Source organism: Pelodiscus sinensis, chromosome 5, assembly GCF_049634645.1.
Source record: "Pelodiscus sinensis isolate JC-2024 chromosome 5, ASM4963464v1, whole genome shotgun sequence".
In the NCBI taxonomy this organism is placed as follows: domain Eukaryota; kingdom Metazoa; phylum Chordata; order Testudines; family Trionychidae; genus Pelodiscus; species Pelodiscus sinensis.
This window is the reverse complement of record NC_134715.1, coordinates 62999521-63024911: the sequence shown is the minus strand read 5'-3', so window position 1 is coordinate 63024911 and position 25391 is coordinate 62999521. Positions and strand designations below refer to the sequence as shown.

Genomic DNA, 25391 nt, shown 5'->3' with positions numbered 1-25391 from the left:
CCACTAATTTTTCCCTGTGGGTGCTCCAGTGTTGGAGCACCCACGGAGTCAGTGCCTATCGTTTCCTATGTATACAGGGTTTACAGTCCAGTTCAATGGCTCTGAGCATCTCCACGTTACAAATTGTTCCAGTGCTTGGGGCAAGCTCCTGGTTTAAATAGTTGGTTTGGACCAATCAAGTGGCTGCAGTATTCTGTCACACTGGGCACATTAGGTGATACTTCGTGTGGTGGTTAACCCTTCAGTAAATGTTGGACACTGCTTCACCTGGCTCGCCAGTGGCAACGTGGAAGTGACAGTCACTTGAGGTTCTGCAGTGCTGGGTTTTAGATCCAGGCATCCTGATGGTGCTTAGTACAATGGAGTCTCAAGATTGTTTGATGTCTCCAGGCACTAGTATATTGCACATTTGGGAGTGAAGATTGTGTGGTGATGGCACAGGACTAGTAATCAGGAGATTTAGAGTCAGACCCTGGCTTTGTTGCAGACTTCCTGCATGACTTCAAGTAAGTCACAACCTTGTACTTCTCAGGATTCACTAGTGTGACGTTCTAACAGGTCTTTTGCTCCGTCAATGATATAACCTTTTGGCTATGTGCGTGTGTGTGCTCCCCTGTCTATCGTGTTGACTAATTGTGTATGGTTAACATGGAAGACTCTGAGAGAGCCCTCAAGACCACAAAATCAGATAAGAATTGAAGGGAGCAGGCCAGGTTTATTGTCAAACGAAGAACAGTAATAGTTGTCAGCAGACAGACTTGCTGCTAAGCCACTATGCATATGTACCCCTGACAATGAACCAATTCAATCAATAGTATGGATTGCACTATTGGCCCCTCAGACAGACAAAGACAGCTCTTTGGGGTTCACTTTTGTACACAGGAACAAACAAGTTACACCTCACTCCTGATGTATCAGGTTTCCACCTCCTGTTGCTTAGTTACCTCCCCTTACCTCGGACAAGAGGGGTCTGATCACCATTTGTCATGCTGTCAGTTTAGACCTGGTCATGAATCTTGGTGGGTATGCTGGGGAGAAAGTTGATACCAAGATGTCTTTCAATGAAGTGTTCTGTTACCATCCCCCTGAAATATTCTTACAATCTGTACCTGACACCCTCTAATGTTTGATACCCTCAATCTTATTTCTGCTTAATCTCAGCAACTAAGCTTGCTTCCTGCTCACAACTTGACTTTGTTTGATCTGAGCCAAGACTTGACTATTGTTCCTCATGCCAGGCCTGTGATACCTGGGCTTATGTTTCAGGCTCTCATCTTACTACAAGTTTTGCCACAATTGGTTGGGCCAAAAATATACCAAAGATGTGGAAATTCTACCCATTGTAATTTATTTCTGAGGGCAGATTCTGCTGCCCCTACTGATGTTGAGCTATGCCATATTTCAAGGGTGACCGAACCTAGTCCTAGGATTGCTTACTTCTCCACGGTGGGAATAATTTAGGTCAGGGAACCAAGCAGTGAAACTGTCCAAAAACGTTTACCAAACCTTTATTATTCTGGGATATTTAACACTGTATTTAGCACTGCAGTATTTAATTCAGCTCTAATTAAAACTGCAACTTGTTCTCACTGTGACACAATTTACAAGGCAAATTACTATGTGCCTCCTAATTAATTATATAATTCCTTTCTGCATTTTAATAATTTTGTTTATTGCAAATCCCTATCATGTGGCAAGCAATGAAGATTTCTAGATATTTTAATTCATCTGGGCCATGTTACCTTTTTGGTAAAGCAGGGTTGGGGAAACTCAGGCTTGGGGGCCGGATGCAACCCCTGGCTTGCCTGAATTCTGCCACCGAGGCTCAGGGCCCCTTCCCAAGCATTGGGGAGCCTACGCAGGCACTCCATTCCCCTGCTACCCTACTGCGGAGCTGGATGATACAAAATGTACTAGGCTGGGCCCCCTAGGTTTTGGTGGGTGAGGGGAAAGAGTGGAGTGTCTTTCTTATTTTCTGTCAGGGATGGCTTTTTTATTCAGACTTGTGTGTGGCCCCGACTGATTTTTCTGTGAGTCAGCAGCCCCTGAACCAAAAAAGGTTCCCCGTGCCTGTGGTAAAGGAACCAAATTAAGTTCTTATCAATCAATGGCAAATCTGTTTTCTTTTTTAAACTAAAACTAGCACATAAACCTTATCTAGGAGAATTTGAAAATAAAACAATCCCATGCTTTGTAGACATAACTGGATTTAGAAGTTCTCTTTTCCAGTATAATCTTATTTGCAGGAGTCATTCCACTGTAACTCATAGTTTTCACCCTTTCTAATGTACAACAATCAATTTGATTTGAACTAGTACTTAAATGCTACTATGAGCGATGCTTTCAAATATTTTAAAAAAAATGACTCATGCTTAACTTTAGCCTACAGGTCATACGTGTTTGTGGAATAGCTTGAACTAAATCAAGCATATTTTTTTTAAAAGTCTTTTGTGGTGGGACTGGCTGGCTTGGAGATTGGTGAGGGGCTGTAGTTTTTCACAGCTACACTGATGGCTCTGATGATAACTGAACCAGCATCAGTTCTCCTTCTGACAGAGCTTATGAATGTAGTGGTAAACTCTTTGCTTAGGATGTTAAGTATTCATAGTTCAAATCCAATATAATTCTAGAAGATCTGGTAATTTGTGCACTGCCTTTTCTGGGCCAGGTATAGTTACTTTGGTGGGTCAGAGAATATCTCCTGTTGGACCAACTACAATTGGTGAGAGAGAAACTTTTGAGCTCAACCTAGGGTCCAGAAAACTTAGCTTAAGTAGTTAACACATTTCAAAGGAACAATGCACCTTGAATAGTCCTTTAAAATATATATTGATTACTTACGCTAAACATTCTGCTCCATCTTGTGTTTCACTATTACACTCTGAGGCCAAGACTATGCTCCAGACCTATATTGATATAATTGTGTTGCTCAGGGATGCGAAAAATCCACACCCTGATCTGTGGAGTTATACAAACCTAAGCCCTTTCCCCCATGTTGACAGTGCTGTGTTGACAGGAGAGCTTCTCCCATCAACATAGCTACCATATCTTTGGGAGGTGGATTAAGTACACTGGTGGGAGAAGCTTTCCTAGTGGCATAGTAGCACCTTCATTAGAGCATGTCAGCAGTACACCTGTCGCACACTGTACCGGAAGGCAGGCCCCGAGTAAGTTTCCCAGACCTGAAGAATGCTGCTGTATAAGCTCAAAAGCTTGTCTCTCTCGCCAACTGCAGTTTGGCCAATAGAAGATATTAATTCACCCACCTCGTGTCTCTACTATCTGGGACTGACATGGCTGTTATGCCTCAGTTCCTCGAGGGTATCTCCAGGGTGTGCAATGTTACATTTGTTGGGCATATCCTAAGAATACAGTGTGGCAAACAAATGCCTTTAAACAAGGAATGGCAGCTCTTTTGGGGGGCATGTGCCACAACACTAAAGTTATTTTGTGCACGGTTCATTTTTTAACTTTTGAAGTTCATTAAGGGTATTTTCAAGAGAAAAATAAAAGAAAATACCCTTTCCCACAAAAGCAATCTGTTTCCTTAGGCCCCTTTCATAGTGCTTTGAGGAAGTGATTGGCTCTCCCAGACACAGCCTCAAATCACCTTGATGTTTCTGAATGGACTAAAATGCAGGTGCCAAAAAGGCATCAGTAATGGAAAGCACTGACAAAATGATCCATTGCAGCAGTTCCGTAGGAGACATTATGATGCATTACATCTCTGTAGCAGAGAAACATTATGAGGTTAATAGGAACATAATTTGAAATATAGGTTTGAAAAACTATTAAATTAATACTATGTGTATGTGCAATAGAAAACTTAGTTTTAAAACATTAATTGCATAGCTGTTTTATATCGCTCTTCACATTCCAGAATACACTTATTCATAGGACAGATTGTGCGGATTCTAGTCACTCTGAGGCAAGGAATTTGGCTATATGATTTCTATTTCTGTTAATGGGAATTGATGCTTTACTCATGTGCTTTTGCAAAAGTCTCTATTTTTAAGCATTAAACAGCTTAGGAGTGAAGCAGGGCGGGAGAGAAATAATCATCCCAAAATAATTTAACCTGGAAAGGAAAATTTTTGCAGATTGTTTCTTTTGAAATACTCTCATTATTTTTTTCAATGTGAAACTGATGTGCAATGTATTTGTTCATTTTTCCATACAGAAGCTAAAAATTTCAGCTAGATTTTTTTTAGGAAAAAAAATATTTATCTGACAGTTTTCACAGAAAATACCATATTTTTGCCCAGCTCTACTATTGATCACAAGTATTTAGATGCATCTGATCTGTTTTAGGTTTCTGTTCCAGGCTGAATGAGGACTGAGGGCCATGTTCAATAACTTCAAAGCTTCTCTGTTTTAGGCTTGTGTTCCTATATAATTTTGCCCCAAACATAGCTGCAATCTTGGAAGATCAATGATGATCTGGGGGACAGTAGATTATTTTACCCTTTTGTAACATGTGGTTTACTTCCCCCTTCAGGCCTTAGCTCTGTGGGTCAGTGTATTGAGGACAGATTCAAGGCTTTGCCTTCTCCCTCCCCAGTTGTTGGGAATATCCAGCTCTGTTTCTTTCTCCCACAACGAGGCAAGTCCCAGGAAGATGCACAGGGGGTGGTAATTGCCTTATGAGTCTTTACATCCCTTTGCAGCCATGTGATGAGGTTACATGTGAGTTACAATTTGGCTCACTGGGATGGGGAATGTTGCAAAGGCAACTAATATCAATAGTGGAACTTGGTGGTGTTAATTTTGTCATATAGCTTTGTCCTAATTATACATTTGATTAAGTTGCTATTTGATATTGACTTCAAAATTATGATCACTCGGGGGTAATTATATTGCCCTGAGGTAGTGTAACTTAAATAAAGATGATAGTTTTACGACAATGTGAGTGGTTAGTAGTGAAATCCTGACAACTTTGTGGGTGAACGTGAATGAGTGAATCTTTCCATTTTCCTTTCAGTGATGATTGCCATTGTTTTTCATCCTACAGAATATACTCACATCCTCAAGGAAGATGGTGTTCGTTATTTGTACTGCACTAATGCCTAAATGCTACTGTTGGACATCAATTTCTGCACAAGTTCTCAAGCCAGCCTTTCCCTGCTCATGGAGTTGAACATTTTTTTTTCTATCTTCAGGTAATCTAATACTAGTAGTATTGGAAGAAAAATATAGTTTGCTCTTTCTTCAAACTTATACACAAGGCAACATTTTAAACCTGTGATCTAATGGGTGAGCCCATAAAAATATTTGTGAACTATCAAAGGACTGAATTTTTATCTCAGTTATGCTATTGCATGTGAAGACATTTCTTTAAAATCAATGGAGTCACTTTGCATTTACCCCCGTGTAAATGAGATCAGAATTCAGCCCCTAAACCAGTGTTTCTTAAACTTTTTAAGACCGAGGAACACCAAACAATAAATTTTTTTATGCGGAACACCAAGGATTTTTGTTAATAAAAAATAAAAGGTCACTTGCCCCTTTAAGGGTGGCCATTTTGAACTCTGTTATCTGCGGCACTCCTCCGACTGTGTCGCAGCACACCAGTGTGCTGCGGAACACAGTTTAAGAAACACTGGCCTAAACACACAAATGCAGGAATCTTACCAGTGTCATGTTTGTGCACATATTTACATGAATGCTGTAATTGTTTCCAGCATGAAACGCGGGACAGGAATTCTGGGCAAAAGTCTGCCATCTGCATTCCCACTGGGCCTTATTATAAGACTTTACGTACCCATAGAGCTGGTGGTGTGATTTCCAACTCAAAGGCTACGTCTAGACTGCAAGCCTCTTTTGAAAGAGGCTTTTTCGAAAGATATTTTCGAAAAAGCCTCTTTCGAAAAAGAGCATCTAGACTACAACTAGTACTTTTGAAAAAGCAAGCTGCTTTTTCTCAAGAGAGTATCCAGGCAGACTGGATGCTCTGTTTTGAAAAATCACAGTTTGCATTACATAGCACCTTTTTTTATAAGAGCACTTTCAAAAAAAGGCGTTCTTCCTCGTAGAACGAGGTTTTCCGTGGTCGAAAAAACTGCCACGTTCTTTCAATTTACTTTTCAAAGAATGCAGCAGCAGTCTAGATGCAAGGGAAGTATTTTTTGAAAAAAGGCCACTTTTTTTGAAAAAATCCTGTAGTTTAGACACACCCAAAGAGACATACTCTTGAGCCCTTGCCTGTATTACCATGTTTACCCTACTTCTGTGTGTATGCTAGTTTGATAAGAGCTTACATAAATATTTCTCCTCAAGCTGGGAATCACACACCCTGCTCCAAGTGTAGACCTGCCTTAAGAACAGTCCTGTTGAAGTGAATGCAACTATTTGAGATGCGACTCAATATAAGAGTGGCAAGGAAGATCTGTAATTAAAGATGTTTTAGTTTAGACTCTTCTGTTGCAGGTTAATGTTGTCGGTGAACGAAAACATCTGCTTAGCTTTAGTTTGTTTTATTGTATTGTGAAAGTCTGTGGACCACACATCAAATAGTGTTGGTCCCAAAAGACTTCAATTCACCTGATTTTGCTTTACTACCACAGCTAGAATCTGTGCATCTGTTAAAATCTAGTTTTTTTCAGGCTTGTGTAGCCTTTGCACTGGATTCTGCAGCTCTCCATTGACAAAATATCTTTCAACATTTAAAAATGTTGCAAATACATTTTATAATCAGAGTGCTAATTGCAACATTATAATGGTAAGGGGTTGAGGATTTCTGGGTGTGTTGCAGAAAGGTCCAGCCTTGCAAAGTGCTAAATAATAGAAATGGAGGCCACTCAGTTCAATTAAAGAAGTGCTTAAGAGTGTGCATTCTTATAACCAGACTATTTCTGGAATGCTAATACTTGATGCCAACCTAGTGTTAAAATTAAAGTGGTCCCACATCAAATTGTCATGAGAGCTGCTCCTGTCGGTTTCTGGGAAGAGTCATTTGATACTGCAATACTATGTCTTAGTAAGCCAGGGGGGTCTGAGTCTCATACGTTACACCTGTGCCTCTACCCTGACTCAGCTGAGAGGCTGATTTCTTCTCAATGCTCATTTAATCCCTGTTTTTTCTGCTAAGACTAATGCTGTAGAGTGGCCATTAGTGTTATAATACATTTGTAAAGGCTTTTTTTGTGTGTGGGTGTCTGTGATTTGACATGAAAGTTGTTGTTAAATGTCAGTGTAGTTATTTCCAGTTTGCTGCAATGCCAGGAGTCATGGTGTACAGCTATATTACTGGGGAAATAATCAAGGCAACATTGGTGTGGCAAAACTAAAGAATATAATACAGATGTTTGATGGGATCTCCAGGAAGCAATCTAGAACTAGAGTACCACTGTGCATTCATGAATCACATACAAAGGTATCAGCTTATCTCCCAAGCCCTTAGCCTAGCTCCCCAGAACTGTGCTGTCTTATCCTGGTCAGAAGCTTGACCATTATAAGTTCATTACTCACTCTCTCCATCCTTAGATATGGAGGGGACACACACTGTCCTTTATAAAAAGGGCTGTGCTTTCTGAAGTACTTCAATCAAAACACAGTTTTAAGTAAAATACAAAACAGAAGATTTATTAACTAGAGAAACATAGATTGTAAGTGATCATATGTGGTAGGCATAAAGGGGCAGAGATAGTTATCAAGCACTCTCAATACTGAACCTTATTAGACTCATAAGTATTTTACTCAAGCAGTTTTTCTCACCCTTTTGGATGCTACCAGTAGATTATATTCCTTAATATGCAGACTTTTCCTTTCAGCCTTGGACCAGTCTCTTTTGTTCAAGTCTTTCTCTTCCCAGCATTCTTGTTGCTTCCATCATAAGTGAGGGTAGAGAAAGGTGCCCTCATGATGCCATTGTCCTTTATTTTATACTAGTCTATGTCACTGAAAAGAAACTAGTCCAGGCATGACTGATGGGTCTTGCTGAGTCAGAGAGAGCTGTGGTATTTTTCTTGCAGAATTGTAAATCTCTTGTTTACAACTCCACTGCTGATTGATGGTCATTTAATGCTCATTTGGATGTGGACCACTTCCTTTTTACTGATGAACTAGCAATGACTCCCAAACTTATAACACATATCAATAATAACCATAGAACAACATCTCATAACTTCATACGTACTAATGCTAAACATAGTTTGACAGAACAATGGGTTTCAACAGCTCATAACCTTTCCTATGATATCTTACACTTCAGATTTTAGCTGCTAGAATCCGTGATTCCTTCGCAGCGGACAGCCTGGGGGAGGCTGAGAAGTGCCCCAACGGATCTGCCACCTGGGAGTGACACAAATCCAAACGCCCAAGCTCTCCCTATATCTGTCCCTTAAGACCGGCTGAAGTTCTTTTAAATTGTGCCTGGTTCTATTACAGCAACTGAAGGAGTCAGGTTAAAGCTTAAACAGTTACAGGTTTATTGAGGAAGCTTATAAATCATATGGTTGCAATGGCTATTGTTCTATTTCTTAACTGGTAGCAAAATATAGATCTTAAAAGTGGTTACAAAGAAGATAAAGATAGAAAAATAGAAATAATGGTACCAAGTAACAGCTTACTCTTTCTATGTGTACACTTAAGACAGAGGACCACATCCAGGTACAATTTTTACCCCCTTCTGTGCCTCTTGACTCCAGCGTGTCAGGCCAAGGCCGGTCCCTCAATTCCTAGGAAAGACGAAAATATGAGGTGGGCATCCCCATAGAACCTCGGGAGGTCAAACACCTAACCCGACCAGCAGGTAGAGAGTAGATTGACACTCAAAAGTTAGTGTGCTGCTGTACCCATCTTTATACCCATGGGGTCACATATTTCTCTTTCTTATCTGTGATGCCAAATGGTGCTGGTCTGTCTTTTGTGACACCAGTTCTTACAAGGGAGTTGTGAACTTAATTTACACTTGTAAGAGAGAGTTGAGAGGATTAAATTGGAAGTACTGGGCATTCTTTTCTCAGTGGGGGATTCCTCTCCCAGGGACGGCTGTGTGTGTTCGTATCAACATGGGTGCCAGCCAGGCACTTCTTGCAGCCTCGAGCTCAGCTTATTGCCTTAATCGTTCTCTCCTCATATCCATGTTTTCAGCTTACTCAGAGTAGGAGAAAACTCGCATATCCTGATCTCGCATCAAAGCAGATTAAAGCTTAATGGCTATGCTGATTTTCCTTATTGTTCCTTCTCTGCCCTGTATACAGACATCTCAGAGGGCAAGCAAGATTGATGAGATGGGGGGGGCTGTCTGGCTACAGCCCCCAGGTTCAGCTCCCCCTATCCCCACTTTCACACCACAGTCATTCACTGGTAAACCAAACGATGAGCAAACCCCATAGGATTTTGGGCACTACAGGGATTGTTAGCTTGGGTACAAGAAGCGTTGTTACAGAGCGAACGGGGAAGCAAAAACAACACCCCTTGAGGAAGAGTGAGCGAAAGAGAAAGAAAGAGAGAAGCAACCAGCTTAACAATGAAAGTTATTTATTTCTGAGTAGTGAAAACAGTTACAATATTAAATCTAACAGTTACAATATTAAATCTAAATTGAAATCTGATTACAAAAGTTATAACAGTTTACATAAGGTAGGGTCAGGAGTCTATGCTTAGAGAGATAGTTGGGAGGGAGAGAAGAGAGAAAGAGAGAGCGAGATCTCACCACTCCGTGCAGCTTGCACTGATCGGGATTCCCAGATGGTGATGGGAGCCAGGGGTCCAGAGGGCAGGAGACAAGCAGATCAGAGCCCCCAGCATGATCAGACAGGAGATGAAGAAGTCTCAATGGAACTGATGCAGTTTAAATCCAGGTAACAGAACAGTTTTTCTTGGGCAAGGATAGGAGTTTTTATAGGGATAGGATAATAGTTCAAAGAGAAACAGAGGCGAGACAATTGAGACTGATCACACCTGGTTATGGGTGATGTTCCTTGAACAAGCTCATAATGGAACTGGGCAGTTTCTGTATTTTGGATGTCAATAGGTTCCATTACTAGAATTGGTCTGATGATGACTGATTTGGGTGTGAGCAGACCTGGGCTCATTAGCATCTGGAGCATAGATTTCCCATCAGGCAGTGCTTCTCTGCTTTCGGTATCCCATAGTTCACTGTGGTTCCTGCCTTGGAAGAGCTGGTCTCCATTCTGTATGCTAATGAGATGTCCCTCTGTTCTGTCTTCAATGCAGAAGAGGCTGGGGTGTTTCCTTAATTAGTTTAGGTGTGTCTTCCCTGCCCTTTTCCTTGCTGTGTCTGATTCTAGCAGAGGCCTAGGGAAAGTGGGGGATGGTTTTCCATGAGTGCCACTCTCTGGCACCCCAAGAGCTGGTAGGTAACCAGCTGGTAGGGATAGTCTGTGGTGGCTGTTGCCACTATATTTACCTGTGTCCATATCCGCAAGGGTGCTTGCAGCTCCCATTGGCTGTGGATTGCTGTTCCTGGGCAATTTGTGCTGTGGGAAACGGCACAGACTAGGATACCACTTCCTGCAGCTCCCATTGTCCAGGAATGGTGATCCATGGCCAATGGGAGCTGCAATCACCGTACCTACAGAGGCACAGATATAGTGGAGGTGGCAGCTGACCAGATGGGTAACCCTGTGGAATGGGATCCGGCCCGCAGGCTGGTATTTGCCCATTCCTGTTATAAACAAAACCATTCATTCTTTAGAAATCAATACTGTTGAATTATCCAATTTGTACATATTGATGATTTAACTTTCTCTTGCATGTCTATTTCTTTTATAATTCTGTTTATATGGGTGGAAGTGGAGGGGGGGGAGGTTTTGCTCTTCCTTGATGCCATTTAATTGCAGTATGAATGCTATAGAAGCAGAGCATCAGTGACATCCAGTGGCAGCATGTATTAATCTCAGGCATGATCATGTTCCATAGGGAAGCTTTCATAGATTTAGGTCACAAATATATCTACAACATCCTCTTGTAATTTGACCATCCGTCTGATGGTCAGCTTCGGGGAGCTGATGTGCAGAACTCAAGCTGAGTGTAAGTAAGAAGCAAGGAGATTCTCATGCTGCCCCGTGACAGTGTTTGATGGAAGCAAACTCCAGTAGAAGTAGCAACAGTTCTTAGTCTGGATAGTTCCCATACAGTCTGTGGGCAGTGGTTCAGGAAAAATAGGGTCTGTGGATGCAGACTGAATGAGCACTTCTTACGTGCTTTTCATGTTAGTGGTACTCTACATATTGGGACATATGTACCTTGTTAAATTTCTGTCTATGATATCTTAAAACACAAAGACTGTAGCTTTTAGGGCAGGGATATGTTTATCTATTTTATGACTGCTGCTAAGCATATTGTCCATGCCCAATAAATAATACATAAATTGTCCAGCCTTTAATAATATGTGGATAACATCCATCTATTGCTCTAAACAATGTATTGTGACCATCAAAACCCCTTGTCAAAAGTTAAAAAATGCACTCAAAATTAAAGCTAGGCACTTGAGACTCAAGGAGATGAATCTGTTCAGCTTAACAAACAGAAAGCCAGAGAGGTGACTTGATCACAAACCTCTATGTGGGAAATAAAATTTATGATAGGCTCTTCAGTCTAGCAGACAAAGGTATAATAAGATCCAGGGGCCAGAAGTTGAAATTAAAAAAATTGAGACTGGAAATAAAGTTCATATATTTTACTGAGGGCAATTAACCATTGGAACAACTTTCCAAGGCTCATGATAGATGTTCCATCACTGGCCATGTTAAAATCAAGATAGGATGTTTTTCATAGAGTGATGCTCTAGTACAAACAGGAATCAATTCAAGGAAGTTTTATGACTGCGTAGTACAGGAGACTCAGGCAAGATGATCATGGTGGTCCTTTCTGGCCTTAACATAAAATATGACCAACCATAGCACAGTTAATTCCAAACAATTCCCACTTCCCCGTGAATATCATACCTGTTTTTGTTCCTCTAGTCCCAAAGCCTTATTAAAGAGTTAAGCCTACTCATATGCCCCAAAACTCAACCCATTGTTTTGGACAATGTGGGGAACAGGTTCCAGAAATGAGGTCCTCTAATCTTTCCCTTCCTTTTGGGGCTCCACCTTAAGTGCCTTTTTTCATCATAGCTGCAACTATATGCTATGGAAAACTAGGACAAGGGAAGGGCAGAGTTGAAGATTCCATTCCATGAAAGATTTTGGATTTTTTTCATATCGATAGAAAATGAAACCTGAAAACAATGAGGTTCTCCATAAAAGAAGTTTAAAAATAAATTACAGTAAAAGCTCTGTTACTCGGCACTCAGTTAACCAGAAAGCTCAATCAACCCTCATTTCTGATATCTACCAATACAAATCTTCAATCTAGTAACTGGGACTAGTATACTGTTCAGCATATTATGCAATTGCACATTCTACACTCTACTTTTATTCAAAAGAGGCAGGGGACAAGTAAGGAAGCTTAAATTAGGGATTTTTTTTTAATCTGCTTCCAGGATATGTCATTCAAAATTGAGTTTGATTCCTACACCTTCTACATCTACAATGATAATTGATGTTGATGATAATGATGACCCTCAGGCACCGCAAGATCCTGAAGTGTTTTCAAGGTTATCAAAGAAAGATTAAACTATGTTCAGTATAGTTTTAATGATATTTAATTATATTTAAATGTATTTTTAGTAATTAGGATGTGTGCCATGTTCTGGCATAGTGAGTGATATGTAGTATTATAAGATGATCTACTGTATAGAAAACATTACCTCTATACAGCTGAGTTCTTCAAGAAACCAATCACAGAATCATGGTTTTTATTCTTCCAATCAAAACAAAATTTTGGTAAATCAATATGTATTCATGCAGCTGTATTAGATGTATTAGATGAAACTGCATTTCCTGACAGAATATGGTTCTGTTGAAGCTTTTCCAGTCAGCTCTACTAAGGAGGACTAATTAAAAATGTCTCTATTTGGCTGTATGTTTTTTATTCTAAAACTCTAGAGTTTGGTATTGTTTGCTGAACTTTGTAAGTGAGATATTAAATGAGATTTCTTCAGCCGTGCTAAGTTACAGCCTTCCTGTTTGTGATGGAAATTGTAGTGGTTGCATCTCTAAATTCCTGATTAGCATTTACAATATGCTAAGCATATTGTCCATGCCCAATAAATAATACATTTTACAGTGTTAAAAGTGTAACTTTTGGATATATATTCATGTGCATAAGTTGCAGGAACAAAGGTAGGTGAAAAGTTTTTAGTTGCAAATGACATTTTCAAACATAGGCCATACTGATGCCCCTAATTTAATAATTTGATTTTAAAATTATATTTTAGTTGGACTATAGGACCAGTTTTATTTTTGAGAAACTGTAGACATTTAATACACCCCATTGGTATGTTGATGTAAGAACCCATTGTTCTCAGCCTTTTTATCTTGTATCCCTTCTACTTACTCCCTAATGTATTTGCATAGCACTGTAACATAAGACATGCATTTATTAAATAATAAATTAATACATAAAGCTATAGGAAAAACCATGAAATGTAATCTAAAGCGTTTAAGATATTATTCTTTATGTACCTCTTCAGATGTTCAGAATCATTAAATCTCTCACATCACTGAATAGGAGTTTTAGGTCTTCAGCCTCTTTTTGGACGAGGATTTATAAGCAATGGCTCAAAGTAATTTAGATTCTAATCCTGCATCAAGATCACATTATATGGACCTTTTCTTGAGTTCTGCTGAATTACAGGGACCTCCACAACAGCACCTGGGCTACTAGATCCCAACCCATCATTAGAATATCAAACATTACTCAGCACTTATTGGAAATTTCATTAGAATTTAACAGGAAGAAAAAGTTCTTTAGAAAAAATGTAAGTCTGCCTACAGATTTCTATAGCAGGCATTTTCTATGCAATTCACTTACTTCCTATTACGTTCTTTAGGGTGCTCAAAAAATGAATAAAAATGATATCCCTTCTATCAGCTTTCAGTATAATTTCTTGAGAATCTTGTTGGTTTAATCTCAATTAGAAAGGCAGTTTATACTCATGATTTCTTTGGTAAATATATGTTTTTTACTTCTGGCCAGACAAAAACAGTGCTAGTGGCTTCTTAGAGAGTATTTTTTAATGGCTCTGTATTGTTTATCACTTTACTGTTATTGCATTGGCAGAATGTTTCATTAATGTCCTTAACCCCTTTAAAATATTTTGTTTAAAAAACTGACTTCAATCAAAAGAAATTTTAAAAGTCTATACTTCAGTGTGCAACCTCCTACATCAAATGCTAAATAAATGACACTACATTGTCCTGGGGTAATAAAACAGATGGGATTATAAAGTAGCTCCCAGAGGCAGCAGGTCTTAGCAATATTTTTGAAAGCTGTTGAAAGGTACTGAAATAAATTAAAATATTAAATGGTACATAATTACACTGGAGTTCAAACAGAGAAGGTTCACTTATGCAGGTACATTGGCATATATGCCTATTGAATCAAATTTACAATATATTTTGTTTCAACAAGGCAAAGAAAGAAAATATTCTTCTATATTTTGATAGATTTCCCTATTCATTTTTTTTCCAAATGATGCTACAAAAACATGTAAAGATTAAATTTTTAGATGTTAGAAATAATCTGGTGATAACCTAATTTCCCATAATGTTACACTTGAATTGTCAGCCATGGTGATATAGAATCATAGAATGCTAGAGCAGGAAGGGACCTCGCGAGGTCATTGAGTCCAGTCCTCTGCCCTTATGACAGGACCCAGTACCGTCTAGACCAACCCTGATAGATGTCTATTCAACCTGCTCTTAAATATCTCCAGAGATGGAGATTCCACAATCACCATAGGCAATTTATTCCAGTGTTTAACCACCCTGAGAGTTAGGAAGTTTTTCTTAATGTCCAACCTAAACCACCCTTTCTTCAGTTTAAGCCCATTGCTTCTTGTCCTATCCTCAGAGGCCAAGGAGAACAATTTTTCTCCCTCCTCCTTGTGATACCCTTTTATACACCTGAAAACCGCTATCATGTCCCCTCTCAGTTTTCTCCTTTCCAAACTAAATAAGCCCAATTCTTTCGGATAAAATATTGAATAAGAATAATAGATACATAAAACCAAAAAAAAAAAAGTACTTTTATCTTATTATCCAGAATAGTGCCAACAGAGATGTGGAAGTCTGTAATTGGTATTAGCATCCAATTCCCTTTGCTATTAAGAACAGGAAATTTTGCAATTGACTTTAAGGCTTGAGTAGCTATAACAAGTTAAGATCACATTCTTCCCAAATGGAAGATGTATTTCAGACAAACATTTATGTTCCTGTAGTATGTATACACTAACCTTCTGAATGAATCTTGAAACAGAAGAGGTTAGATGAAATGCTCTTAATAATAATCTAGGTGATCTTTTGACTGTTAGCTGAAAAGGCTGCAAAAGACTTGATTTCTGATGTGGTCAGTTATCTCCATTTCAATCTGTTAATTTAAAGTACTAGTGACCTCATTGTATACTAGAATTCTGAGTCATCCTGTGGGGTTTTGTTGGTGAAAAATGCACAAGCATTGGAAGAACTTAAACTTTGCCAGACTAAAGTATGTGAGAGTGCAACATAAATTGTATGATTCTTGGCAAAGTAAGCCAAAAATGTCAAAGCTAATGAACCAGTTAACTACACCAAATATGATATTTTCACAATTTTTGTTGCACTGGAATCTTTGAAATTTTATCTTTTCATTTGGTTTTAGAAAAGAAATAAAATTTGAATGCTACAATTTCTATCAGAATGGAAATCCCATCTTCTGAACCACTCGTGTGGAAAGGCTTTGTTTGCCATAAACAACTCCCAAGCCTGTAACCCCGTTACAAGGGAAATATTACAGCTTTTAACCATGATGTAACTAGGTTCTTTGACTCCTTGCTAGTCGGTTTTTCATAGTCTCTTAAAATAAAAACCATTATAGTACCTATGCAGATGTTTTCTCTCTGCTGGGCTTCTTTAGGGAGTAATTAATTATCCTACCATATGGCCTACAATCTAGATGTGTTGCCTAATTTTCTTTATTGATGTGTTGTAAGAAATTGTAGTTGTAATGTACCTCAGCCTATTTTCAAGTGCCTCTTCTCTTGGCTGTTAAAAAAAAAAAATCTATTCCATAGGCTTTCTGCCTAATACCAGTCCTTCGTCTTTTAAATAGCAGGAATCCTTGCCTATTTTTTTCCCTTGTGTTGAGAATGGCGATCCGTGTCTCTGACACAGAGATGTTACCTCTCTTCTTTACTTCCTCAGCATAAATTTGTCTGGGGAGGACTGAATGTTTTGGATTAGGAAAACGTGAATGCACATTTTGCTAATTCAGCTAATTAGGGAACGTGTATATCTTATTAGATATTGAATGAAGTAGTGATATACAGGAGTCAGTATTAGCTTGTCCAACATCCCTTATTCCTTCACTGTTTCGATCACCTACCCCATTTTTTTACACTTTTGAAAACTGTGTCACCATTTATTTATACATGGGTGGAGGAGAGGTGTGGCGGTACAGAGGGAGGGAAGAGATTTCAATATTTAAAAAACCAAAACCAAACAAAACTAGAAATGTCTTTCTTGTCAGCTCCTGCTGCTTACTGACCACAAATAACCAGTATTTTTTACAATAATCAACCACAAATGCTCTTCTTAGCAAAAGCAAGCAGGGAATTTTTTATACAGTTCAGTAACATTTCCTTGTACACAGGAAATGGGTAAAGAGGTGATCTTATGTATCTCATTCACTCCCAATTAATATTGGGATAGAGACATTCTTAGCAACTTTTTATTCCCCACTAACAAAACACCATCTGGCATATTTTTCTAAGAACTTGAGATTCTGCCTTTAGAATTCGTACACAAAAAACACCCACACTTTTAGTAATAGAATTTGAATGTCAATCATCATGGAAAAAAAATAACTCCTAGTGGTCTATCCAAGTTTCCCCAATTGAAAGACTATCTGTCAATTAGCACTATTGGCTGTGTGTAGTATTGTGATATAATAACATTGGCAGAGGAACTAGGCAACCTTTCAGTGGTCCTTGTTTGTTGTCCTTTACCACAGGGTCTTTAAAAGAGATATAAACTATTTGTGTTCCGAGAATAAGTTAAACGTTCATATTTGCATGGAATGTTTCTTTATTGGATAAACAGCTGGGCAAAGCAGATTCCTAAAGGGTGTGGGTTACCAACAACCTTTCTACTAATAACACAAATATTGAGTCATTTATCTTGCCTCCCATGATTTGTTATAGGCATTTTAGTCCCAGAAGTGGTCTCTGTGCCCCAGATGCAGGTCTAGAAAACCTATAACAACTTTGTATCATATATATTGCAAGCAATGCATGATGCAAACTTTACATCCCAGAGGATGTCCTACCAGATATAACAAAATAACAGTTTCCTTAAAATGTCAACCTTTGATACGATGACTCTCTTTTTTTAAAGTTTCCTGCATTTATTTCTAAGTAAATTTTCTCCAACTAGTGTTTTATAATAGACATTCTAATGACTGCTCACTTGCTTCATTGCCATAATTTGGTTCAGATGGATCTTCAAGTAATTGGCAGTTTCCCTGGAATCGCTGGGGGAAAAAAAGTAAATGCCTCTGTGACGGGGCAGACAAGCCCCGCACTGAAGGGCTGAGGGCAGCCCAGGCCCAGCTGGTGGAAGAGGCCCCGCTCATCCAGCCCTGGTATAAGAGCAGAGAGAGCCCTGTATTTGGGAAGGCAGCAGGAGGGTGGAAGGGAGCAGGCAGCAGCCCTGGAGCTTCTGAGCAGCTGAGGCCAGAGACAAAGCCTGCAAAGGGCCCCGGGAGTAAAACCCAGCAGCCACCCCCGCCTGGGAGACCGGAGCGCCTGCAACCCCAGCACCAGCCCCGGCAAGTCCTGGCTCCGAGGCAAACGGGAACCGGGGCGTGGCCGGAAGCAGCCCAGGGCGGAGGGCTGGGGGAGCGGCTCGGCGTGCAGCGGCCGGATTCCCTGCCGAGCGGGCAGGAGCCATAGTCCCTGCCTAAAGGGCCCTGGGCTGGGACCCGGTGGAGAGGGAGGCCCGGGTCCCGCAACCACCCCTGTCCACACCCCGGACAATCAACCCCTGGCCCAGGAGAGGCTTCTCCTGGCGGCTAGGCCTCAAAAGCCGTATTTACCCTGATAGAGGGGCATCAACTTTGGGACTAGGCTACTAGAGCCGTATTTACCCTGATAGAGGGGCATGGACTTTGTGGCGAAGCCGAGGGGGGAACGAGCCCCTCGACAGCCTCAATAACTAATTTTTTTTTATTTTCAGGTAGCCTTTACATTTGTTGTTTTGTGAAACAAAAGTACAGTGTCTAAGTCAAGACTTAGTTTTGATTTTCATAACTCATTTACTTTCCACTGGAATCATAACTAGAATAAAACTGAATAACTGAATAAAACCAAGAGGCAGTGCATATGAAAAGCTCCATTTTCATAATGGCAGCTGTGGCTATTTTTCAAAAAGTCGCTTTTTGGGTAAAAAAAAAACCATGGTCAAGATGGGGATCTTTCGACAGAAATGCCCCATTTCGAAAGATCCTGCATCCCTCAAAAATGAGGTTTACAGAATCTTTCGAAATGGGGCATTTCTGTTGAAAGATCCCCATCTTGACCATGTTTTTTTTTTTTCCGAAAAGTAGCTTTAAAAAAAAGAAAAGCTGCCGCCACCATTATGCAAATGAAGCATGGGAAATTCAAATCCTGGATTCATTTACAATTTTGGTGTGTCTAATTTACATTCCTTTATCAAAAAAGGGATGTAGTTTAGACATACCCTATGTGCATGCATTTACCTGTGTCCCCACCACTGTTATGTGACATTACTGCTACTGTTTCTGGGGTGATAGCCCAGGTTTCTGTGTGGCCAGGAGGAGACTCTAGGAAGCAACATGCTGTGTCTTCTGAAGGCAGAGGACATTACCAACACATTTTCCAGTGACCTTTCCTGATCATGTCTCTTCTTCTTGCTGTTTCCTGCAAAAGAGCACACAAGACATGAAGTGCTGGGACGATGAGTTTGGGTTTTGTTTCTGCTCTTTATTGTGAGACAAATGTTTATGCAGTAAAATAGGCAATTGGCAAAATACTGAATGGATTTTGGGGAGAACTTTCTGACATATTAGTACCTGCATTCATTTAACTATATCATGGTATGCTCTTGGATGACTTGTTGCTTCTGGAGCAGGAAAGCCAGCATGATGAGATGACCAGCAGATTTCAGAACTTGCAAATGAAGAACCAGGTCATCATGGACATGTCAAACAAAACCATCAGTTCCGTATGATGCTTCTGGAGCAGAAGTGGACAGTGTTACATCCATGTATGGATTTTTTCCATCTACGTGTGGAATAATTTTATGTTGCACTAAGACATATGCGAATGTGCAAGACCAGTAGAAACACAAAGCTTAGCCGTGGGCACTCTGCTAAATCATCTGGACAGCATTTGAATTTCTCCAGAGAGGCCACACAAGTGTGCAGCTTACAGGGAACTTTGATGACATGTCTACACAGCAGGGCTAAAGCCGAAATAAGCTATGCAACTTGAGCTATGACAATTGTCAAATTATTATATGTCAAATTATTTTGGCTTTTGGCTCTTTTTACATAGCAGAAAGTCTGAGAAAGAGCACTCGTCCTCCGACTTCCCTTATTCCCCATAAAAAGAGGGTTACAGGAGTCAGAGTGAGAAGTCCTCCATCTCGACATTATTTTGACATTATGTCACAATAACTGTTTGTAGTATCGTCGTGGACTACGTTATTTTGGAATAACTCCGAATAACACTGCTGTGTAGATGTATCCTGAAAGTGAGTAGCTATTGCCTTGTGGAAGGTCTGTTGCAATCCGCTGTGGGATTGGAAAGTCAACTGTCAGGGTTGTGGTTATGTAGGTTTATGAGACAATTAATTAATGTTGTGATCTCCCCAAGCATGGTTGCCATAAGAAAAATTCCAGAAATAATAGCTTAATCTGACAGGACATGTTTTTTGAAATATGAAGGCACCATCAAAAGGATCTGAACCCCAGAACTTTGTCCCTCCACCTAGAGGAATTGAGTGTCTCTATTCACTTCGTTCATTTTGCAAACCTCTGTGGGTCATGCAAATAAAAATGTGGGATATGCTGAGGAGATCAGGACTGTACTTGAAGGAGCAAGAAGGGGCTTAGTTCCTGGGGAATTATCTTGTTCTACACAGTCTGCCTGTTCCACTGTTATTTTTGGGGACCCTACATACCAGCTCCTAACTTGGTTCATAAAACCAAGCCATTTTATTTACCTATTTTCTGTGTTGTAGATGTCTGCTGAATTGAGATCTTGTATTGCTTTCTGTAAGCTCCTGTTTGTAAGTGGGTCTGGCCCACAAAAGCTCATCACCTATTAAACCATCTTGTTAGTCTTTAAAGTGCTACACAGTCCTATTTTTTGTTTCAGCTGCACCAGACTAACACGGCTACATTTCTACCACTGTTACTAGCTGCACTTTTCCTATCCCTCTCATGAATCATTGGGACATCATACCATTGCATGTGTTGTGAATTAAGGGCCCACTCCCAGACCTGAAAATATCCACCTCCTCCTCCTTCACTGTTCTCTTCCATTCTGGATACTTAGAATACATGTAAGCCAGAGCTCAAACAAAAATGTTGAGCTTTAGGGTGGAAGGTTCACCACCCATACTTGCTTGGAGCTGTAGGGGGCTCATGGTGACTGAAGGACCTGCCTGAGAGGGCTGAATTCATGACCTCTATGACAAAATTGTAGCCTTACTATAGAGGTGCCAGATATAAGGACAGTGGGAGAGAATTCACTGGGATAGCTGCATGCAACCAGTCTACCTTGTTTTACTCAGAGTTGCATGAGGAAGGAAGGAAAGGGCCAGTGTCAATGCTATATGGAATGCAGCCATGTGAGGACCTAGATGGAGGGAGAAGGAAAGAAAGAAAAAGTTGGAGTGGATGTTTGGGTTCTATCCTTCTGCCCATTCACATTTTTTCCGGGGGGTGTGGGGAACGGTGCACTTTTAAATTTCTAGAATATTTTTTACTTAGGCTATGTCTTCACTGGGAAGGTTTGGTGACAAAAGTGTTGTCGACATGCAAAAGTCACCTGATAGAGCAAAGCAAAGCTAGCATCCTGTCAACAGATAGAGCAAAGCAATGCTGGTAAGCATCCCTGAGCTTCTTGGGATTACTTCCTAGCTCTTTGTATCCTTTGGTATATATGGTTTATATTGTATCCTTTGGTATATATGGTTGTGACTACTTTCTTCCACTATTTGATCTGAGGAAGTGGGTCTGGCCCACGAAAGCTCATCACCTATTAAACCATCTTGTTAGTCTTTAAAGTGCTACATTGTCCTGCATTTTGCTTCAACTACCCCAGACTAACACGGCTACATTTCTATCACTTTCCTAGCTCTGTGAGCTCTCCATATTAAGGAAGATCACAGCAGTCTCTCCAGCCTTCCCTCTGAAGCAGCACTCTGCCTGCCACTGTGTTCCTTGTGCAGGGCAGAACAGAGGTACTCCAGTGATGTGTTCTTTGTTCCCCCAACAGAGCAGCTCACTCAGCTGTTAGATACTTCTCAGAGCTTTGAAAGGGGAGGGGAGCATGTCTACAGGGCAACAAAGATCACAAAATATTGAGCTTAGCCATCAGGGCAGGCAATGTGGGATACTGGCGGAACAGTTCTCTCAACGAAACTGATCAGCAGAGTCCACACTGGCTCTTTGTTGACAATAAATGGAGGGGAAAAGACAAAGGTCTCTTGCAGGAATGGAAGTTTTTTGTCACCAAAACTGGGTGTTTTCTGTGACAAAAGTCACATTGCAGTGTAAACACTCTCACTGTTTTTTGCCAAAGGCAGTTTTAGGTGACAAAAATGTGCCGATGTAGACAAGCCCTTAGAGAAGCTCACTTTGCTTTGTGATTTTTTTTCTGCCAATAATAAACTAACAGACTTCAATGCTAGGATATCATATGATCAGTTTCTCACTGAATGCTGTATCCATTTTTTTTTTTTTGCTAGGGGCAAACTATATATGTTTTTACTAACACGAACCACAATGCAATCCAATCCATACAGTATGTCTGCCAAAATCATAATGGCACTAAAATTTTGTTTTCTCATAGCGCCAGCCTTCTTTCATGGTGTGCAATCTTTCTTCAGAGGCACATTGATACCATATTAATTTATTTTATATTTAAATTAAAGTGATGGCGGATCATTTCCCATGTGGGCTAAGGAAAATACTTTCATGTCAGTGAGCAGCGTGCAATGTGTATCCTAAGAACCTGAAATGAGAGGGAATCAGAAATCCTACTTAATTATTTATGTTGGCCCTCAATTATCATTTAGCTGTAGTATCTCTTTTTTCTGTCTGTAAATGGAGAAAGGGCTTCAAAATTCATTTGCATTTAACTCAGCTCATTTCCATCTTTCTGTCCACATTTTTTATGAAAGTTTGATTCTCTAGATAAGCAAATGCAACTGATCTGTCATATTACTTTCTAAGTATAAACTATGAGAGAAAGCCTTATGTTTAATGGATTATACTGCTTCCCACCTGTCCCCTTTTAATGTCTGATATTTCACAGGAACATATTTTTCAGTGGGGCATTGCTTTATCAGGTGCAGTCTAGATTATTTAGTATACATTTATGTTATATATTTATATATAAACTATTTGTTCTTTGGTCTGAAAAGGGGGAGGAAGAGGTTAAAGATTACTACAAGGTGAGGGGAATGAGGTTTACCTGGGTGGCCGACAAATGCCTTTGATGTCGACACCCACGCGTCCAGACTACTGCATTGAGCCGACAAACAGCTGATCGGCTCAGCGCAGCAGCCATGTAAATTTAAATGAAGCGGCGATTATTTAAATCGCCGCTTCATTTTCCTATGCCTGGTAGCCTCTTCTACATGCCTCTGTCGCCAGAGGCATGTAGTCTAGACGTAGCCTATGATTTTCATTAGCAAGTCTGAACAATATGAATACATGTAATGACAATCCCATTCATCAGGCCTGCTGAAGGGGAAGTGGGGCAAAAGGGGGCAGTTGCTCCAGGGTCCAGTGATTCAAAGAAGCCTCAGTAGCAGCAGGAGGAGCCCTGGGTCCTTTAAATCAACAATCAAAGCACCATGCAATGTTCTCCAGGTGACTCTGAGAGTTGTGGGGGAAGGTGCCATGCTCTGGGTGGCATAGAGGACTGGATGTCCCTATCCCTGCCCCTTCCAGGAGTGCAGAGCACCCCCCACCCCAACTTGTCCAGAGGCTCATAGAGCCTGTTGCACCCCAGTCATTGGCCTTTGTTGGGCATTAAACTAGGACTTCCAGAATTAAATCCTCATGTTAAATAAGAATATTGATATAAGAGATATCACAGCAATTATCTGGGCTGTCCGCTGCCCGCATGTCTCTGCAGACCAGGGAGACGGGGAGCAAAGCAGAGCAAAGCCGCGGAGCCCGAGGGCAGCAGGACAGCCATGGCACGTCTGGGCTGTCCCGCTGCCCCCGTGCTCCGCGGCTTTGCTCCGGACGCCTGTGGTACAGCAGCTGGGGTGCTGTTGGTTGGTCCCGTAGCGCCACTCTGGGCGTTACTGGACCAACCCGGCAGCACCCCAGCTGCTCTGCCCCAGGCGTCCTGATTCAGCCACTGCTGGTCAGTTTCAGCAGCGGCTGAATCTGGACGCCAGTTCCGACTTACATACAGATTCAACTTAAGAACAAACCTACATTCCCTATCTTGTACGTAACCCGGGGACTGCCTGTAATACCAGGGTTCAAAATATATCAGAAGGACAGAATATTACATTTTATTGTGTTATGGTCAGTATTAGCAAGTGATTCAGCTTAATTTCAGAAAGGGGAATTACAGAAAAATGAAGATGTTAGTTAAGCAGAAATTAAAAGATTGAGTGCCAAAAGTGAAATCCCTGCAAGCTGCACTAAAATTTCTTAAAGACAACATAATAGAGGCTCCACTTAAATGTATATCCACATTAAAACATAATAAAAGGGCCAAAAAACTGCCATCATGGCTAAGCAGCAAAGTAAGAGAAGAAGTGTGAGGCAAAAAGGCACCCTTTAAAAATTGGAAGTTAATCCTATTGGGGAAAATAGAAGCACAAAATCTGTCAAGTTAATGTAAAAATGTAATTGGGAAGGGCAAAAAAGAATTTGAAGAACAGTTAGCCAAAGACTCAAATTGTAGTAACAAATTTTTTTAAGTGCATCAGAAACAGAAAGCCTGTGAAACACTGGATGATGAAGATGCTAAAGAAACACTAAGGTCACCATAAATAAACTAAATGAATTACAGTGTGAAGGAGATTCCCAAGCTGGATCCGTTCTTTCTAGATGACAGATCTGAGGAATTGTCCCAGAGGACTGAACAGTGCATAATACACATTTTTGAGGGGAGAGGGATTTTGGGACTTGGAATGTGGTGGCATCACCCTTTAATTGGTAACCAAGACTTGGGGAAGCCAGAGTGTGACTGGAATGTGATGGCAGGCTGAAATTATAACCAGACACTCTGATCTGATCTACATTCTATTTGTGGGGCGACTCAGCTGGGAGCTACAGCAGCAAAGCACTGTAAGCAGTTCAGTTTGATTCAACCCCTCACTAGTCTGGATTGCACCCCAGAAGGTCACAGAGAGCATAAGGGTCCATTTGAAGGTCACATAAGTGCTTTGGGGGAAAAAACAGGATTCTTGATTTGCTGACTCCCAGGTCTGTTCTTTAAGCAAATGACTGTCGTCCTTCCTCTAATTTATCTTATGTTTTGAAGGGCAACTTGGCCAAAGATGTTAGTTTTGAGAGTTCAGCATTCTATTGCTGAATATATGGAAACTTGATTAAAGTGTTGTTTTTTGCCACAAGATCTCAGTGCTTGAATTTAAAGTTAACTTTTCAACCTCTGATAGCAGCAGTAGATTTTTCCCTTCTCACTATCTACTTGCTATGGGCCTCATTCCGGCTCCCTTGAAACCTGGCAAAAATCCCATTGACTTCAGTGAGATTAGGAGCAAGCCCTGTATGTAGTTTAAAAAAATATTAATATCTTGCCTTGTATAGTATCGTCTATTCCCCAAAGTCCCACAGTGTGGGGTTTTTTTTCAATAAAATTGCACGTTAAAGGAGTACAGACAGAGCAATATGATGACCCACAAGCTGAAAAGGATTAAATTGTTATATGGTCATTCCAGTGTAATAGCATTCACAGCTTGTAATTTATAATGGCTTCTGGTATCACTATCCCTAATAAAAAAACGATTATCTTCTCTTCTGAGCACACAATAACTGTGCAGACCAGGATATAGTCTTGCAGTCCTTCTGTGAAATGGTGGGACCCCCCCTCATATTCC

General features: G+C 40.4%; 1 protein-coding gene across 1 annotated transcript in view; it reads left to right on the top strand.

The window, feature by feature from the left end:
* The window catches only part of MARCHF1 (membrane associated ring-CH-type finger 1), a 711901-nt gene that overhangs the window by 108399 nt on the left and 578111 nt on the right, over positions 1-25391 (top strand). The window contains exon 2 of the mRNA XM_075930152.1: positions 5012-5159. The gene's annotated coding sequence lies outside the window, so the exon portion shown is untranslated. The remainder of the gene's footprint in view (positions 1-5011; positions 5160-25391) is intronic.